The sequence below is a fragment of the Lithobates pipiens genome, unplaced genomic scaffold (assembly GCF_037356315.1).
Source record: "Lithobates pipiens isolate NorthernLeopardFrog02 unplaced genomic scaffold, aLitPip1_a1.2 Scaffold_19, whole genome shotgun sequence".
NCBI classification, from domain to species: domain Eukaryota; kingdom Metazoa; phylum Chordata; class Amphibia; order Anura; family Ranidae; genus Lithobates; species Lithobates pipiens.
The window spans coordinates 467,437,338-467,452,913 of NW_027507764.1; the positions used below are offsets into that span (position 1 = coordinate 467,437,338).

The following is a 15,576-nucleotide window of genomic DNA, read 5'->3' on the forward strand; positions in this document are numbered from 1 at the left end:
AACACATTTTCTAGATAAAGACATAACATTTGCAATTGACAATTTCTGTCTTTTTTTATATTTTTAATGAAAACCATTTTTTCCCCTTAGGAAAACGCTGTTTATTAATGCCAACATCATGCTTTTCCTAAAGAACTTGCCAGTCAAAAGACACCTCTAGCGAGGTAAGTGCTGCTTTATGTTGTATTTAACAAGTACAGTGTGTTTTGTTGTTGGGTATTGACATTGTCGATCTGTGTTTATACAATCTATTTTTGCCCCATTGCACTGCAAAATTAGCAGCCTAATGCCACATACATGTGGTCGGATTTCCCAATGGAAAATGTTCGATGGTAGCTTGTTGTCGGAAATTCCGACCGTGTGTAGGCTCCATTGGACATTTGCCATCGGAATTTCCGACACACAAAATTTGAGATCAGAAGAGCTGCACTGGCTATTGAACTTCAATTTTCTCAGCTTGTCATACGTCACCACGTTCTTGACGTTCAGAATTTCCAACATTGTGTGACCATGTGTATGCAAGACAAGTTTGAGCCAACATCCGTTTGTTGTCGAAATGTGCGTTCGTGTGTACGCGGCATTAGTCAATTAAGAATTTCTGTCTACTCAATACTGAGATTTCGCCAAAGCGCATAATCTGATTTTTTCTCAAGGCTTCACTGTCACGTTAAAGCTACAATTTGCTTAGGCAAAATAGTTTTTAAACATTTTTCTTTTTTGGTTGGGGTGATTTGAATTTTATTTTATTTTTTGTGTATTTGTATTTATGTACTCTCACAAGGCTAATGAGTAGCCATTTTTGGACACAAGAACAGGTACAGGATAGTTAAAAGAAGCTTCTCTAACCCTCAGAATCCATTTAAAGTCAACTGCACACTTAACAACCACAAAAAAAAAAAAAATTGCCTTCCTTACTGACTTCAATCCATTTAGGAAAATTGCTGGTAAATTAAAACTCTCCATTTTGCTCATTCCCATATCTAATGCAGCAACTTGTAGCACCCTATCAGAATTTGAATTCAGACCAGTATTAAATGGGTTCTGACTGGTTAATAAAGGTTCCGTTGCAAACAATATAAATTGAATAAGATTGGTTTTGTGTACAGAGACACCCGTACTTCGTCACTAGCAAATGCAACAGGGTGCAAACTATTATGAAAAAGTTGCAGTGAGGTCACCTGTATGGTGTTGATTGGCGCAATGGGATTTTTATTCACTGAGCTCTAGTAACCACCTAGCACCAGTGACCACTCACTGTGTCTCAGGGACGTATGGAAGCATAATCCCACACCAGGGTATGTCAAATGCCAGTGGCTCTAGCCAAGCTTGGAAATAAGTAATGTATGCAGTAGGCAGAACTCTTGTGGGTTGCCATTGGTCATAACTTTTTGAACAGGCTTTAAAAAAAAAAAAAGCCTGATTGTCCAATACATAAACAGGAGTTACCTGTTAAGCATTGTCCCCACTTATCACATGCTTATGATTCATCATGTTAACAGAGGTACTGAGCCAAAAATGACCCTATCAGAGAAACAAAAGCACCAGCCCTTACAAGAACGGGTGATGAGTACTCACCAGCATCTGCTGTACTGCACACAGAGTATAAGCTTTTCTTTAAAACCCCAAGCCATGGCAGATGCTCATCTTTAATGGATCTCAAGTTGGTGCCTCTTCTGGCAGGAATAATTGAGTTTTTTGTATATATCTTTTTTTTTTTTTTTTTTGCTAAGGGTTGTTTAATGCCTTAATTATATTCTAAAGATAATCTATTTTAAAATTCCCACATTGATGCCCTACCATGTATTCTGATGGTCACAGCTGTCTAACATTTACCTAACAGCAGCTCCAAACTTTGTTCAGCTGCCAACAAAGGAGCACAGCCGTGGAGGAGGGGCACATGGATGGTGTCAAAGGGTGACATTCAGGCAGGGTCAGCCAATGATTCTGCTGAGCGACTGCAGCTATATGTCTAGCATGCGTGTTAGACAGCTATTGGAATTGGTGCAGTGAGCAAGAAGGGGGGTTAATAGATCATTTAAGCAAACAGCTTACCCTTAAAGCCTAAAGATTTTAGGGGGGGTTTCGGTGCTCTGTTAAGTTAGAGCTACTCAGGTCCGTGCTGGTTCACACTAGTGTGATTTCTGATGCGGTATGAGATGCATAGAATCGCATGACAAACAAAATATTATAATCAGTGGTGCCCGTTCTCAGCAATGCAAACCAACACACTGGGGGTTATTTACGAAAGGAAAATCCACTTTGCACTACAAGTGCAAAGTGTACTTGAAATTGCACTGAAAGTGCACTTGGAAGTGCAGTCGCTGTAAATCCGAGGGAGGCACGCAAGGAAAATAAAAAACAGCATTTTTGCACATGATTGGATAATAAAATCAGTAAAGCTTCCCCTCATTTCAGATCTACCCCTCAGATTTACAGCGACTGCATTTCCTGTGCTACTTTGGTGTGATTAGTGCAGCTTGGCACCATAGAATATGCAAAAATGCAGTCAAGTCACATCAAAGTTGCACTAAATGATCAAACTGAAAACTGACGCAAAATCGCATCACAGTTGTGTGAACACAAGTTTAAATGTTTTATGTGTTAATGTGTGTTGTAGCAACAGGAAGACATAATGATGAATTACTTGAGAATGACCTATGCACCTATTCTTTGTAGTCTTTTGTAGTCTTTTGTCACGTAGAGAAAGCTATAGGTCAGTCAAGTTTTAAAAAAAAAAAAGGAAGGAAGCTGACAAAAAAAGCAGAAGTATTGATAAGTGGAGAGACGTTGCTTTTAGTCTAAGAGATAAAAGAGGGAAGCTATTCATGTACAGAAGCAATTGCCATCTATTGCATGTCAAGGCATAATCCTAGTGATAACTGTACAGAACTAATAAACATTTAAACTGTTGTGATTTATAATTTATGGCAGCATTAGTCCATTGCAGATTAAACGTATCACAGCAAAGTTCAAATGAAACTCTGGTTTTGTTAATAAAAATCAAAATAAATCTATTTCATAGGGGAGGATTTCCACTTAAAGAAGATCCATCAGCACAAGGGACACATCCTACTTGTTTTTGATTGTGGCTGCACGTAGGCTTTAAATGTGGTGGTTGTATTAGTTTTCTATTGTTAGTCTTTTATTTCCTTTATTTTCACCTGGTGATCCAGCCAGTAATACACTCCCTGTGTTAGGAAGTCTCCACTCTGGATGGAAGAACAATAGGGACACCAATGGACAGCAGCATCATCAGCATGTGGAAAGGCTAGTGTTAGGCTGGCCACAGATGGATTCAAATTTGTCAGGGACAGGCTAAATTTTGATCCATCTATGGCCATTCCTGTTCAGGAGCAGTCAATCTAAAGACTAACTGCTCTCAAACTGGCTGGTTGAAAAATGTTGATAAATGTGTTCTGGCTGTGGAGGAATTCTGCTGTCAGAATACAATGACCCAGCCGGGAGGATTCCCCCATCCACCCGAGGCTTGGCTTACACTGCCGTATGTAGCGGCTCACAGCACAGGTCCGGTGCTTCCTTGTTCACCAATTTAGGTCTGATTTTAGTTAAAATTTTCAGCTGAATTCAGACCAGAAACAGACTAGAATACACACAGGATTGCAATTCATTGTGCAATTCACACAGAAGCGGCTCCGGAGATGTGTGAACCGGCTCCATTGAGAGCTGGTCACAATCTGTTGACAAGCAAATTGGATGCGGTGAAAGTCACATTCAATTCGCAAAAGTTTGAACCCAGCCTGAATGTGTGGATGGGGGAATTGGTTCATTTAAAAAAAATTTTTTTTATCATCTTGCTGTCTGTGATTTAAAGTGGAGGGCCACCCTGAAAAACAAAACTACATTAAAGTGTTGCAAAAAATCTGAAAAAAAAAAGGAAGACATATTTTTTTTTAACTTACCAGTAATGCCTGTTGCTAGTCATATCGTCCTGATCTCCCTCTTTCTACTCCGCTGTGATCATCAGTCTTCTCTCCTCCTCTCGTTGTCTTCTGGGTAATGGGGTGCTGTGTGTTCTGGGAACTCGCGCATGAGCAGCAGGAAATGGGCAGTGAAGCCGCAAGGCTCCACTGCCTGTTTCACTTAGATAGAATGGCGGCGCCAGGACCCGAGAGCCGAGGGACGGATCGGCCTCGGGCGGCCGACATCATGGGCACCCTGGACAGGTAAGTCTGCTTATTAAAAGTCAGCAGCTACAGTGTTGGCAGCTGCTGACTTTTAAAAAACTATTTTTCAGCTGGCCCTACCCTTTAAAAAAGAAAAACGGATACGTATATGGCCAGATTTAGATTTACTAGCAGATTTTGATTAAATTGACTAAAAAATTAAAGCCAAATTACAGCTAACACTTTTAAGCAGGTACAGCTTCTTTTTTTTTTTTTTTTTTTTTTTTTTTACTTTTGAGATAAAGGTTTTACATCAATGAATAAAAACAGATCACTGTAAGCTCTTTTCTCACCGTTAAATGGTTTGTATCAATCCTCTAGCTGCCACTTTTGATGGACAGCTTGGTCTGTTAAAAGAAAATGGAAAAATATCAGACTTACTGGCCAGATCACTAGGTGAAGATAAAGGGAAAAGCCTAAAGAACAAAAACCAATGTAGCCACCATATCTAAAGATTGGTAAGCTGCAATATAATAATTTTTTTGTTTTTGGGTTTAATACTGCTTTAACCACACTTGGGTTCCAGGTCATCTTCCTACAACTGGGTTCGTAATTTTTTTTCTGATCTCTGCTTGATATTCTGGTTCTGATCTTGGCCCCAGCTGACCTCCCAACCAGTATCAGCTACCCCCTTTTAAGTTATTTTCCATGACACTGTAATTTGTGCCCCCTTTTTTTTCTTTTATCTGTAGTCCCAGAAATAGAGGTGTCCAATAACCCAAACCTGACTAACAATTGCCTGCATACTTTATACCTCCTGATCCTTTTTTTCTGGATCATGCCATATTGTTTTACTTGCCTCAGCATCTTTTGTTTCATTTGATGGTGATGGGTGGTAAATGTACAGAATCACTTTATTGGCTCTTCAGTAATTTTTGTCTTTGAGATGGGTGAATGACATTTGTATGACTACAGAAGGGCCAGTAAATTTCAAGCTATTGATATAATTTTCCCCACTTAAAGTGATTGTAAACCATAACCTTGTAAAAAAAAAATTCACTTTAAAAAAGAAATGAGGCAAAACATTTGTGTATAGATATACCAAAAAAAAACACTACTAAAGCCCACGCTACTCTTAGTGCTCATGCACACGGACGTTTTAAAAAACTGGCTGCAAAGCTAGCTCCGATGCCTGGAAAAATCGTTGTTAAAAACGTGATTTTTACCACGTTTTGCATTGGCGTTTTTGCGCGTTTTTTAGCGTTAGCGTTAAGTAGCGTTTTTTAAGAAACACATCTCTTGGCTATAGCACTCAGAAAACAAAGAAAATATGTTGCGCGTTTATGCGCGTTTTTGCGCGTTTTCCCGCGATTCGCGTTTTTACAGCTCTAGCTCCACGCCACGGAACGCACTGGTCCTGGGTTTTTTTTACAGCTTAAAAACGCCTATGCCATTTGCAGCTCAAAAACGCCTAGGTGGGCATGAAGCCATAGACTAACATGGACAGCCGTTTTTAAGCTGCAAAAAAAGCTCAAAAAAGTGGCTGTAAAAACGTCCGTGTGCATGAGGCCTTAAACACAAACTAAGACACATTTGAATGTAAAAAAAAGATGTCTTAATAATCTACAAAAATTTTAGGCATATTTTATGTGTTCCACCCTGCTCAAATATTTTCAGCAGCAGTCAATCAGCATGAAAAAGTTATTTGAACCCAAAACTCTTCATGTATAAGGCACATCTGAGAGGTATTAATAATTTAACCCACTTACTGCCAAGAAACTTACAAATTACCTGGCCCATTCACACAACTGCAATGCAAAGCATGTTACCTGCAATTGTGCATTGCAGTGCCTTTCTTTCTGAATCGAATCCCAACAGACATGTGCTGGCTGTAGCTCCACACAATGGGCAGCAATGCGTATGTATATTAAAGTGCTCTGCCAGAAATACTACATGCAGCTTTTTAGGGCATTTTGGTATTAGGCTTACCTCAATGCATGCTATCCCACTGCATAATGTCCATTAACAGGCATGTGCTGATACACTGCAATAGGGCAAATGGCTAAAGTGACACATTTCTTTTTCAATATTGGCTATCTTCTATGACCAATGCCCTATACACATGATTGAACATTGATTGGACATTCCGACAACAAAATCCATGGATTTTTTCAGACGGATGTTGGCTCAAACTTGTCTTACATACACACGGTCACACAAAGTTGGTCAGAAATTGAGAACATCAAGAACGCGGAGACGTACAACGCGTATGACGAGCCGAGAAAAATGAAGTTCAATAGCCATGGCTATTCTGCTTGATTCCGAGCATGCGTGGTACTGGAATTTTGTGCGTTGGAATTGTGTACACACACGATCGGAATTTCCGACAACGGATTTTGTCAGAAAATTTGAGAACCAGATCTCAAATTTTGTGTGCTGGAAATTCCAATGGAAAATGTCTGATGGAGCCTACACACGCTCGGAATTTATCGACAAAATCTGAAAAAATCCGACCATGTGTTCAGGGCAATAGACTTGTTTGGGCTCTGCACATAAGTTAGTAGAGTCAGAATGAGTTGTTTTTTAAACCAGTTTGTGAATGTTCAGGTCTAAATGGCTAAACTGTTAAAATAGGATAAATGACGGCCTTTTAAACATAAAACCCCTGTTAGGTTAGCATGAGTTATGGGAACTTTTCTTCTTGGCTTTAACCCATACTATTCCCAATATAGCTAGTTCTGCCAATTGTAAGGAGTGGATGAAAAGTCGGTTGTAAGAAATATGATTTTATTAAGGACATACTTTTTCCTTTCTATGAGCCCCATAACTTAATCAGAGCATTGAATTAAAGTATCAAATCTGGACCTTTTTTAATTACTAGTTGAAAGATAATGTACTAAGGATATTTTGAATAGTCCCAGTTGGGTACTTCTGACCTAGACATATACACCAAATGATGCCACTGATACCAGGGATTCAAGCTCTAGCTGCATTAAGCTGCTCTCGAAAGCCTCAGCAATGCCCAAGGCCACCAATACAATCAAATAAGAAAAGAGGTTTAGGAAGTAGCAATACAATACTAATACTAATAAGTAGCAATGCACCGCTTGGCTTGGGGAAAAGGTGGCAACTCTACATCCACACCAAATCCAGGGCTGCTTTATTGGTAATTACCTGTTGGTGTAAAATTTTTATAGATATTAGCTGTGTATGCGATGGATTTGTGACTGATCCTACATAAATCACTGATTATTGAATCAGTACTTCACTGACCTCTTTTGTTATTTGATTGCTTAAGGTTAAGGCTCAGTTTTTACACTGAGTTTCACAGCTGCTATTTAGGAATTGATGTGACAATAGAGAGGGAGCAATAAATAGCATACAACAGCCTCTATGCATCGGTATTGAGAGTATAAAAAGATGAATGACCTCAATCACATAGAGAGTTATGTTGTTTTCAACTGGGACTGCCAAAAACACTTCCACTGAGAAAGAGAAAGAGAGAGGATCAAGAAAAGAAGGTCTCCAAAATATAAATCAAAGTAGAAAATAAGGTCCTCATGTACAGTATATACTGTATATAATTGCAAACCATACAAATATACAAAGTCCCAAATGAAAACTATAGAAAAAACTATAGAAAAAAACAATTACCAAATATAAACTATGAAGGGGAAGAAGGTCCTGAAGTACATCCAGTATATAATTACAATCTAAAAAAAAAAGGTTCACAAATACAAACAATTAAAAGATAGAAGGTCCTCAAGGACATGCAGCATATCATTTGAAACTATAGAAAGAAAAAAAAGATTTCTAGGTAGATACTGTATCTAATTGTACACTAAACACCATTTTGTAAAATATTAACCCATAATGATAAGATTTTACATTAGGCTGATCACTTTCATTTTTCTATCTAAGAAATAAAAGTCTTGAAAAGACCTCCATTTCCTTTTAAAACAAGCACAAAATAAAATTCACCACCATTGTCTATGGCGAACTTCGTTACAATGAGGGATTTGAAATTGTGCGAGTTCAGCTGAACTTGCACGATTTCAAACCGTCATTTCAGTCCGACTTAGGGGGGCAATTTGACAAATATCTGTGCGGATTCATGCACAGATGTCTATTGCAATCACCCCTTTGTCATTGCAGGCAATAGGCTCCGATTTGGCATGTCAAATCGGCTCCATGTGAACGTGGGCTTAAAGGGCAGTTCACATGAAATCATTGAAAACACATCTGATTGGTTGTTATGGGAAACACCAGTATTTCTCTTTTTATAGGAGTCTTGGTGCCTGCCAGACATGCTTTTATTTTAGCCAAAAGAGCTTAGTCATAGGGACTGTGCAACTTGGCCTGCCACAAAGCTAGAACAAGCTCAGGTGTCTGTGCTGCAGCTTCTGGTTTTAATTAATTGTTAATGTAAAACATATGTGTGCAGTACTTGTATGGGACCTGGTCTTCAGACAAGACTACCCAGTCATAATGCCTGGATCCAGGATTATTATTTAAAGGGAAATCGTAAATTGTTTTCAGTGAGCACATATTGTTAGTTATTATTGCAATGTTCATTCTAATGCTTTATCTGCCATAGTTTGTTATTAAATACAGAGATTTGCAGATTCATCAAAAGCTTAGCCTTATTTAAACTCCTGATATAAAGTAAATTATGCATATACCCCTTCAAACGGTGACAGTGGGGTTAATTTACTAAAAGCTTGAAGCAGCCTCTTAAACTACCATTGAAATAAGCAGTAAGCCCCACAAGGAGTGCATTGTTTTCATACAATCTATATCGTTTGAAGGAGCAGCAAAGCACAAATATTGTGTAGCACTGGATGTAATGAGTAAATACCTCAGCACTGTACATTCATATGTATATTTATAAAATATATATATAGAAGGACTGTTAATCTATATTTTTAGGGATCATAAAAATGCTGCGTTTACAGGTGTCCAGAATTATTTTATGCCTCTAAATGCAGTTCAATGTTAACTTATGTTCCCATTCACATTAGGAGCTTAGATCCAAATTTAAAGAGCAGCATTTAGGGGCATCAAAAAATGCTCAAAGGCTGCATTTGGAGAGGAGTTTATGAGCATAATTCACATGGGTATGCACATTAACACACCTAAACATATGTTAATGCACATACATTTATTCTATTGGCTAGAACAGATTAATATTCTGGCCAGTAGAATGAGCGTGCACTCATACCCTTATAAATGACATACACCTGTAAACTCGCACAAACACATGTAATTACGCACCTAAGCAAGCATTTTAAATATGCTCATGTACATGAAACTTAATACACAATAACATACATTTTTAATCTAGGATATCTAACCCAAGAACAAAACTATATATTGCAGCTTACCAGCCCATAGAGGTTGTGGCTACAATTAAAATAGTAGTGGAGGTTGGGACTAAACCAAGGTTTTTATTTTATCGTAGTAGTATTTGGGAATTTGCCCCTTTCATACTTGTGAACTGCAAATTTGCAGCGAGTTCTGTGCAGATTCTGCACCGCATGCAAATCGCACCCTGTTCATGCCAATCGATGCAGGTGTGTATGTAAACTTAACGACATCCAAAAATCGGTTTGCAAAATGCAGAACACCCAGGCAATCCATTCTTGGTGAGAATTCTGTGTAGTTTCAGCCATACAGAATAATGTCTCAAATTGTATTGTATATGTGATTTGAACAGGAATGTGGTGCAATTCCTGTTCAAAATCACATGCAGTTCCCCGCACTGCATGTCTGGGGTATTGCCCAAGTACCGGCTGATATACCACTTACCCAAATACAACCTTACCTTATTTAAGTAATTAAAGTCGGACAACTTCTTTGGGTTTAAATGGCCATAGCAGCACTTTATTACAATAAACTCACCATAGAAACACTTTATTACATAATAAAAAAAACAGTAATAAACAGCAAAAAATATACCATAACCTGACTGAATAGGATAGGATTTTTGAAAGCACCCTTGACTGATCAAACTAGCTGTTTCTGGCACCACCTTACCTTTCCACGGCCCTCAGCTGTAACTTATGCCAGCTCTGGGACAATTGTTTGGCAAATTCACCAGCCGATACAGCCAACTATTATTTCCGCCCTTATTAGGGCAGATACACCCATACAAGAGATGGGCCCAACCCATTGTTGTTCAAAAACCCTACGACCTCTGCCTGCTGCTATGACAACATGCAATGACAACCATGATGACACTAACAGAACAGGCCTCATCATGTAGGCCCTATGCTTATGCTGCCCCTAAGCTCCGAGCCTATACTTAGTGTGAACTGGGGCTTAGTGTAGACACATAGACAACAGAAATGAGTGTTATTCACAAGATTGGCAAGAGAAAATCTGCCTAAAACTGATGTATCCACCTCATTTAAATCAGAGTTCCAGCCCGGGGAAAGAAAAAATCAAGTCTGCAGCTACAAATACTGTAGCTGCTGACTTTTAATATAAGGACACTTACCTATCCAGGCAGCCCGCAATGTCAGCATCCCAAGCCAATTGAACCATTGGGTTCTGGTGCAGGTGCCGGCATTGCAAGTAAGAGAAACTAGCAGTGAAGTCTTGAGGCTTCACAGCCGGTTTGCTACTGCGCATGCACGAGTCACGTGGTGCTTTCTGAATGGTCCTGTTGTCTTCTGGGAAACACACAGGCCCCAGAAGGCAGTCGGGGGGAGGGCCAGATGCAACTTCAAAAGTGACGTATCGCAGCGACATAAGGAGGAAGCCCTGAAAGAAAAATACAAAAAAAGGTAACAGAATAAAAAAAATGATATCCAAAAAAAGGCAGGATGGGGTACTCAATTGTTTGAGACAGAGTTCTCTTTTTGCCTGAAACTCTGCTTTAAGAAACTGTAATATTTTTTAATTTTTGTTATCAGGTTTAGATACACTGTAAAAACATATGTAAAAACAATTACAAAAAGAATTGACGTGGGATTATACTGTATACTTCCATACTCTAACCAAAAAAATAAAAAAGTTTGCCATTATATGTATTCACTGTAATTATTAGCAAACATTAACTTCTACCTTATAAAGCCCAGCATTTCCATGCTTCATCATGTTGTATGCGTGAGAAATGTTATATTTTTACAAGACAAGTAGAATTACCTTCCTTTGTACAAGAGAACAAAAAACTACAGAAGAAACAATTTACATAATCCTGTTATTTTAAAAAAAAATGGCCCTACATAAATCTATGGAGCATTTAAACATCCATGTCATAATAACCTATTAAAAAGGTCTGGATTGTGCAACGACCAAGTATAAACTGTGCAAATGGATTTTTGTATAACAAAGTTTAAAAAGGTTCCGTCAGCTTAAACAAGCTTCTTTTTTTCTATAGTTACTAAAAAAAACTTCACTAATAGCTTTAATGTTATCATTTTTATCCATTCACCTCCGGTGACAGAAGGTTATTGTTTGTAAAAGTGTTTCAAAGGTTTTGCTGCTGTCTCACGATTATCTCTCCATATGCTTTGATAGTAGTTAAAACACAGAGTTTTCATCAAATTGACAAGTCGGTTTGGTGCTTGTGACTCAGCTGAATAGCCCGTGTGCTCTGGTTAAGAATATCTTCCATTCATTGACTTGTTACATGGTGTACTGTAGTTCTGTAATTAGGAAGCAATTAGTGATTGTGCAACACCCTGAAGCCATTTAAGGGCAAATGTGTAGTCACAATAAGCTTTATGTACATGGCATAATGTGGTATTTAAGCCAGGCACTCACATTTAAAAGGAAGCATTTCTTATGCCTTTGCCAGTGCCCCCCTTGTTCATTTGATAAGTAATATTAAGCCTAATGGCTCTAAACATTTACGAATTCTAAGTAGCAAGTAGCAGTTTCGCTATATGCTGTGCACAATTAATATGAAGGGGGACTAAAATATTTAAGAGCAGTATTTTTTGCCATTAATATTTATATTTCTAGCGACCATTTCAGGAGAGAAGGTGGGATGGGTTGAAGGTAGTTTGCTCACAAGAATTTTGAGTGGCCCTCAGGGGCGTAACTATAGGGGGTGCAGCAGTTGCGACCGCAACCAGGCCCTGTGATGCAGGGGGCCCATGCAGCCCCCTCTACATATGGCTGCTCTTTAGTTGTGCATTACCCGCATGACCTGTGTCCTCAGCCGGCTCTTCAGAGTACCCCTCTCCTGCTCCATGCATTGCCGCTCAGTCCGATGTCTGTTCTCCCCAGCCAGAGTCCCGCCCACCCCGAGTCCGGCCCACACTGCACTGCATACTTCTCCCTGGTAAACAAACTTTAAGCACACAGATGCAGTGCAGCCCTATGAGAGCCGGCTCCCCGGAGGACACTGCAGGCTTGTCTGCCAGCCCCCCCTCCTCCCCCGTCATACACAGATGATGAAAGGTCTTTCTGGGAGATATGCTGATTGCCCGTCGAGCACACTGGATGGAGCCCAGGCCAACATGGACGAGTGCACGGCCTACAGCTTGGTCATGGTGAGTGAGAGGACCCCATCCCCCACACACCATTACATACCCCCTCCATCTCCCCCTGGGGACAGGGACCCCTTCTCACGTGGGGACAGGGAACCCCACCTCCCCTGGGGACAGGGACCCCTTCTCACCCGGGGGCAGTAACTTCATCTGCCCTGGAGAAAAGGATCTCATCTCTTCTGGGGACGGGGACCCCATCCTGCCTAGGGACAGTCCCCCAATGGGACACCTAAAAATAAAAATAAAAAAAAACTACTGATACCAGTGGTGGAACTACAGGGCTCACAAAGGGCATACCTGTGACCACGCCCTGGAGTTCCACCACCGGACTCGGAGGGAAGGGCCCTGGCTGGGGTTCAGGGGGGGGGCCTTCATGGTTTCTTGCATCGGGGCCCTGAAGGTTCTAGTTACGCCACTGGTGGCTCTATGGGTTACAGCACTTCTTTTTTGCCTGAAAGAGATAAAAAAGGACAGATCATTTCAATATATGTCACCAAACAAATAGTTTACTTGTTTTATAGGTATATTTATAGACATTGGCTTATTTTGTAGAATCACTAGCATAGCAAACACTACACCAAAAGCTAGAAGCCATCTTTGTCTGAAACGTATATTGGCAGAGAATGGATTTTAAAATTGGTAAGTCAAGCTGTACTGGTTAACCGTGATTATTCTGCCTGGTTGTATATTTAAATTATTCCATAAATAGTCCAGCATTTTAAGTATTCCAGTAATAGTTTCGAGGCCAGATGTTAGATATATATTTTTCAGTGTTTTTGAGGTATGTCCCAGGTCCCCTACCCATGTATAAACTCTAGTAGAACAACTCATCTTTACAGGCTTTGGAGTTTGCTAAATGTCATAAGCTGGCCTTACACCGGTAGAATTTCATTAAAAAGTTGTCAATTTCAGAACATTCATTTGATTATGTAAGAGTTAAAAACAATGAAGCACCCCAGATGTTTTGGAACTACATTTCCCATGATGCTCATGCACTCTACAATATAGTTGAGCATCATAGGAAATGTAGTTTCAAAACATCTGGGGTGCCAATATTTGCCATCACTGATTTAAAGAGACAATTCAATTATAAGTTTTAGACCAAAGTGAGTGAAAAATCAAAGAACAAGAATGGCAAATTTTTGTCGAATCAAATGAAAACAAACACATTTCTAATCATTGAACTTGCTCCCATCCAAATGAAATCATAACTAGTTTTGTGCACTTGTCAAAGATAATCCAGAAGTAGAACATTCGTTCTATGAAAATCACTGAATTGACATGGTACTTGAATGAAAAGATGTTTGAAATTAGTTGATTCTAGGGAGGCACCATTGAAAAGCCAGACCAGCTATTTTTTTTTATACCTTATCATCTGAACAAAATTCCGCAGGTGTAGGTCCAGCATTTTTGTAGAATGAGGAGCAAAAGATGCACATCACTGGAGAAGCCTAACTCCTATCACTTGGATTTTTTTATTTTTTCATTGGATTTTAATCTTTTTTATTTAATCTCAAAATGTATGGCCATAGATGAGGACAGGAGAATAGACTAATCCATAAACAACCTCCTGTGTTAACATCTATACTTCCCTACTTCAGTTGAGTACAGTGTTAACAATAACCCATCGGTTGTGCTTACCCTTGAAAATTCCCCTATTTCTAATTCTCCTGAACTTCTACATGACTCCCAAAATGAATTGAACGGTGCAATCTATTATTTAGCTGTTTGCCATTCAGGGTTGATGATTTTCATACTAGTTGATATAATAAGAATTAGTGTTACTGGAATCAGGAGGTGGAATTGAAATAATAAGTGACCTTTCTCCATGTAATACAGTGATACATCAATTATCTGCCTCATATGGAATAAATGACTTGAACATAAGTACTCTTAGGATAGAGATCTTTAAACTTGCTGTGCAAAGTTGGAGAATTGTAGTTAACTTTTAGGTCAATTTGTAATGCATTATTTACATAGCGTTTGGATTACAGTCAAATCTTTTTTAATACAAGCAATCTGTGCATTGAGTTAGGTTAACATCTTAGTATTACTTTTCATGAGGTTAAAAGGTTTCTTATGCATAAATGGAAGGATTAATCTGCCGGAGACTACAAGAAGGCATTTATGATTGAACGGATTCTGTGAGTTCTGGATTAATGCTTGTGTCAGAAGGATTCTGCTGAAAGTACATTAGTGGAGTTTTGGGCTTGTAAGGTACTATTCAGCAGCAGCAAAGGTCCCATGGCTGCAGACCCTGGCAGTACATAAATGACAAGTTGCCCCTCTGTTGAGTCGGGGTCTTTTTAGCATTCATTCAGTAAAGCTGGCAAACTGCTCTGTGTGTCTGAGATGTAGTATCCCTCAGAGTATTCTGCTCAGGAGGTTTGTGTAACCAGCAGGCTCAAGTCTATAGCTTCATTTAGCTCAAACCCTGGGAGGAATTTTGCCTGCTGTTGGCTAAGTAGCAGAAAAGGCTCTTTAGCAGCCGACATATAGGAACACTTTGGTTCCTGCCGACTCAGATGACAAGTATGGAACATAATGATATTAATGTTGATTATATAGACCTAATGTGATGTCTAGTTGGCGTTTATTTACAAATTCCATGATATAGTTATATAGATTTATTGTGTTGAGGTTTATGGGGAAAAGAAACACTATGAGGCCTTATTTTATTGTTTTTCCCTTTTCTTAGGCCGCGTACACACGCGGGGACTGTTCGCCCAACTTTGTCCGTCAAACAGTTTCAGCAAACAGTCCGCTCAAAATTAGCATGGACGGACATGGCCACACACGACGTACGAACAGTTTGCTGAAACCGTGCGCGATGACGTGAACGGCACGTACGCCGGGACGAAAAATACGACGTCCTATACACTGCATTATAACTTTCGGCGTGTAAAGCCTTTCTGAGCATGCGCGGAACTTAGTTTGTCGAACAAGCCTAC

At 39.4% G+C, this 15,576-nt stretch overlaps 1 protein-coding gene across 2 annotated transcripts in view; it reads left to right on the plus strand.

The window, feature by feature from the left end:
- The window catches only part of SULF1 (sulfatase 1), a 193,299-nt gene that overhangs the window by 48,777 nt on the left and 128,946 nt on the right, over positions 1 to 15,576 (plus strand). For both annotated transcript variants that reach the window (XM_077492844.1, XM_077492845.1), the window contains exon 2: positions 91 to 164. The gene's annotated coding sequence lies outside the window, so the exon portion shown is untranslated. The remainder of the gene's footprint in view (positions 1 to 90; positions 165 to 15,576) is intronic.